The 5,000-nt window shown below is 62.5% G+C and overlaps 1 pseudogene; it reads left to right on the top strand.

Moving 5' to 3' along the window:
* Window positions 1-5,000, top strand: part of LOC124573727 — a 7,959-nt pseudogene that overhangs the window by 765 nt on the left and 2,194 nt on the right.

The following is a 5,000-nucleotide window of genomic DNA, read 5'->3' as shown; positions in this document are numbered from 1 at the left end:
TTGGGCGCTCGGGCTCCCGGCAAGCGCGCGCGGTTCTTCCCGGATGACGGACCTACCTGGCCCGGCCCCGGACCCGCGCCGCTGTTGGCTCGGGATGCTCTCGGGCGGAATAATCGCTCCCGTCAGCGGCGCTTCAGCTTTGGACAATTTCACGACCCGTCTTGAAACACGGACCAAGGAGTCTAACATGTGCGCGAGTCATTGGGCTGTACGAAACCTAAAGGCGTAATGAAAGTGAAGGTCTCGCCTTGCGCGGGCCGAGGGAGGATGGGGCTTCCCCGCCCTTCACGGGGCGGCGGCCTCCGCACTCCCGGGGCGTCTCGTCCTCATTGCGAGGTGAGGCGCACCTAGAGCGTACACGTTGGGACCCGAAAGATGGTGAACTATGCCTGGCCAGGACGAAGTCAGGGGAAACCCTGATGGAGGTCCGTAGCGATTCTGACGTGCAAATCGATCGTCGGAGCTGGGTATAGGGGCGAAAGACTAATCGAACCATCTAGTAGCTGGTTCCCTCCGAAGTTTCCCTCAGGATAGCTGGTGCTCGTACGAGTCTCATCCGGTAAAGCGAATGATTAGAGGCCTTGGGGCCGAAACGACCTCAACCTATTCTCAAACTTTAAATGGGTGAGATCTCCGGCTTGCTTGATATGCTGAAGCCGCGAGCAAACGACTCGGATCGGAGTGCCAAGTGGGCCACTTTTGGTAAGCAGAACTGGCGCTGTGGGATGAACCAAACGCCGAGTTAAGGCGCCCGAATCGACGCTCATGGGAAACCATGAAAGGCGTTGGTTGCTTAAGACAGCAGGACGGTGGCCATGGAAGTCGGAATCCGCTAAGGAGTGTGTAACAACTCACCTGCCGAAGCAACTAGCCCTGAAAATGGATGGCGCTGAAGCGTCGTGCCTATACTCGGCCGTCAGTCTGGCAGTCATGGCCGGTCCTTGCGGCCGGCCGCGAAGCCCTGACGAGTAGGAGGGTCGCGGCGGTGGGCGCAGAAGGGTCTGGGCGTGAGCCTGCCTGGAGCCGCCGTCGGTGCAGATCTTGGTGGTAGTAGCAAATACTCCAGCGAGGCCCTGGAGGGCTGACGCGGAGAAGGGTTTCGTGTGAACAGCCGTTGCACACGAGTCAGTCGATCCTAAGCCCTAGGAGAAATCCGATGTTGATGGGGGCCGTCATAGCATGATGCACTTTGTGCTGGCCCCCGTTGGGCGAAAGGGAATCCGGTTCCTATTCCGGAACCCGGCAGCGGAACCGATACAAGTCGGGCCCCTCTTTTAGAGATGCTCGTCGGGGTAACCCAAAAGGACCCGGAGACGCCGTCGGGAGATCGGGGAAGAGTTTTCTTTTCTGCATGAGCGTTCGAGTTCCCTGGAATCCTCTAGCAGGGAGATAGGGTTTGGAACGCGAAGAGCACCGCAGTTGCGGCGGTGTCCCGATCTTCCCCTCGGACCTTGAAAATCCGGGAGAGGGCCACGTGGAGGTGTCGCGCCGGTTCGTACCCATATCCGCAGCAGGTCTCCAAGGTGAAGAGCCTCTAGTCGATAGAATAATGTAGGTAAGGGAAGTCGGCAAATTGGATCCGTAACTTCGGGATAAGGATTGGCTCTGAGGATCGGGGCGTGTCGGGCTTGGTCGGGAAGTGGGTCAGCGCTAACGTGCCGGGCCTGGGCGAGGTGAGTGCCGTAGGGGTGCCGGTAAGTGCGGGCGTTTAGCGCGGGCGTGGTCTGCTCTCGCCGTTGGTTGGCCTCGTGCTGGCCGGCGGTGCAGGATGCGCGCGCCTGCGCGGCGTTCGCGCCCCGGTGCTTCAACCTGCGTGCAGGATCCGAGCTCGGTCCCGTGCCTTGGCCTCCCACGGATCTTCCTTGCTGCGAGGCCGCGTCCGCCTTAGCGTGCTCCTCCGGGGGCGCGCGGGTGCGCGGATTCTCTTCGGCCGCCATTCAACGATCAACTCAGAACTGGCACGGACTGGGGGAATCCGACTGTCTAATTAAAACAAAGCATTGCGATGGCCCTAGCGGGTGTTGACGCAATGTGATTTCTGCCCAGTGCTCTGAATGTCAACGTGAAGAAATTCAAGCAAGCGCGGGTAAACGGCGGGAGTAACTATGACTCTCTTAAGGTGGCCAAGTGGCGGCGGTGTGGCTGCATCCGGACTTGGCTTTTCGAAGTGCGGTCTTGATGTAGTCGTGCTGCTGCTGCGAGGTGCCTTCCTTGGGTTATAGTTACAGGGAGAGTGATGCGCAATACATGGGCCTAGCCCTCTTAGCCTCTCCTCTCCTGCGGTCTTCTCCCCTTCTCGTGGGCCCGCTGATTTTCGCAGAGTGGAAGACCGCACCAGGGGCTTGGGGGGGTTACCAGCCCCCCCTCGCATTATCCCTTTATAGTTGGGGGCAGCCGACAAGAAACAAGAGATGGTGGCCCTTCCGCTGAAGGTGCCACCCCAGCTACCCCAGCACCTATCCGGCCAACCGGCCGTAACGAAAATGCGATAGTTTGTGTAGCTCCCTTTGCTTGCAGTGAGTGCCACCGCACTTTTACCACGAAGAACGGTCTCGGGGTCCATCGCCGCCGCCAACACCCTGCGGCCGCCAACGCTGAGATCGTGACGGAGAGGCATCGCGCGAGGTGGACGGAGGAAGAAGTCCTGTCGCTCGCCAAGGCAGAGGCCGAACTGTTCCTGGAGAGGGACGCCCGGTTCTTCTTTGTAAATCAAGAACTTACCAGGATGTTCCCCGACCGAACGCTTGAGGCAATCAAGTGCCGACGGCGGCAAGCTGCCCACAAGCAGCTTGTCCGCCAATTCATGGAGGCACTTGAGATCGGTCGGGGTGAAGAGCCGGCGTCCCGCCGTGGAGCAGCGAGCTCGCTGCCTGACGCGGGCGAGGCCGCTGCGCCGCCCGTCGACGCAGCCGAGGACTTCGCGGCCGACACCACCGGGCCGCCGCCGGAGGGGCCGACTGACGCCGCCATCTGGGAGCATCTGGCGGGGCTACCTGCTTCCGCCCAGCGTTTCTCTGCCCTGGATCGAGTCATTGGTCTGGGGCGGGGCACGCCGCCCGATGTCATCCTGGGCATGCTCCCGGATGCCCTTGCGTCGGTCGGGTCCAGGGGGGAGAGGTCGATCACCAGGACACAGCGGCCGCGCCAACCATCCAAGCGGCCGCCTGCCGCCCCGCCGCTGCAGAAGCGCAAGCGGCGCCGCTGGGATTACGCGCGGACGCAGGACGCCTTCCGTAGGTCGCGTGCGCGTTGCGTGCGCGGCTTGCTGGACGGCACCCTGCTGCAGCCGCCACCCGACATCCCCGGTCTGCTGGACTTCTGGGCGGACCTCTTCACGAAGAAGCCGATCTCCACCGCCGGCTTCATCCGTGACCGCCTTCTCCCGCACTCGGAGCCTGTCGCTCCTGAGTGCCTATGGGGGCCGGTCACACGTGAGGAGGTCGCTGCTGCCTTGCCGCCCAGGGGATCGGCAGCCGGGCCGGACGGCCTGACTCCAGCGGAGCTGCGGCGCCTGCCGCATGAAGTCCTGGTGAAACTCTTGAACCTCTTCCTCCTGGCCCGCGCCCTCCCCGAGCGTCTGCTTCGCGCCCGGACGTCACTTCTCCCCAAAACGGCTGCACCAACATCCCCCGCTGACTTTCGCCCCATTACGGTCTGCTCGGTGTTGGCGCGGACCTTTCACAAGGTTCTCGCGTCACGCCTGATGCGTGCATGTGCTGTGGACGAACGTCAGCGGGCATTCATCCCCCGGGATGGGATGTTGGAAAACACCTTCATCTTGGACACTGCTCTCACCGACGCAGTCCGCTCCTGTCGCTCTGTTTTTGTGGCATCGATCGACGTCTCTAAAGCGTTCGATTCGGTGGACCATGCCGCCCTCCGCCCCGTGCTGAGGGCTCATGGCCTGCCGGATTGCTTTATTGAGTACGTCGAAAGGTGTTACGAGGGTAGCACGACGGTGATAGCGGGCGGCGCCGACGTGGGCGTGCCCCTGCAGCCGGCTAGGGGTGTGCGTCAGGGTGACCCCCTCTCCCCCCTCCTTTTCAATTTTGCGGTGGACTATGTTTTGAGTCAACTTCCCTCCCACATCGGAGCTCGGATCCTTGGTCGCAGAGTTAACGCTGCGGCCTTCGCAGATGACGTCCTGCTTTTTGCATCGACCGCGAGGGGATTGCAGTCCCTCATCGACGCAGCCGTCGCAGCCCTCGCCCATCTGGGGCTGCAGATCAACGCCCGGAAGTGTTTCACCCTCGCCTTAGTCGCGTCTGGGCGCGACAAGAAGGTGAAGGTCGACGCCGACGTTACCTTCAAAGCGGGCAACGCCACCGTGCCCGCCCTACGTGTGGGTGAAACCTTCCGGTACCTGGGACTGCAATTCTCCACCGCTGGTCGCTGCGTTTTCAACCCACGACGCCACCTGGTGGAGCAGCTGGACGTCATCTCCCGAGCTCCGCTCAAGCCGCAACAGCGCCTCCACGCCCTCACCACCGTACTTCTGCCTGGCCTGTACCATGGGCTGGCCCTCAGCCGCACCCGGGTGGGTGCGTTGAAAGCGGCAGATGTGACCATCCGTGCCGCCGTCAGGAGATGGTTCCGCCTTCCGGCGGACACTCCCCTGGGCTACTTCCACGCTCCTGTAGCCCAGGGTGGCCTCGGCATCCCATCATGCCGATGGATGGGGCCAACACTTCGCCGGTCCCGTCTCCTGGCGCTGAAGAGGATTGGGCCAGCCGCCGACGGTGCAGGCCGGGACGAGGTGCAGCGTGAGATTGAGGCGCTGGAGCGGCATCTTATGTGGGAGGGCCACCTCCTCAAATCGTCGACGCAGGTTGGAGAGATGTGGGCCGCGCGCCTGCACGTTGCCTTTGACGGTGCGGCGCTGTCATCTTCCGCCGCCGTCAAGGGGCAACACCAGTGGGTCGCTGACACCAGTCGCCTGCTATCTGGGCGTAACTTCATCGACGCTCTCCGCGCCCGCATCAACGCCTTCCCCACGAAGG

The sequence above is a fragment of the Schistocerca americana genome, unplaced genomic scaffold (assembly GCF_021461395.2).
Source record: "Schistocerca americana isolate TAMUIC-IGC-003095 unplaced genomic scaffold, iqSchAmer2.1 HiC_scaffold_196, whole genome shotgun sequence".
NCBI classification, from domain to species: domain Eukaryota; kingdom Metazoa; phylum Arthropoda; class Insecta; order Orthoptera; family Acrididae; genus Schistocerca; species Schistocerca americana.
The sequence above is the reverse complement of the archived record's forward strand: the minus strand, read 5'-3'. Positions and strand labels throughout refer to the sequence as shown.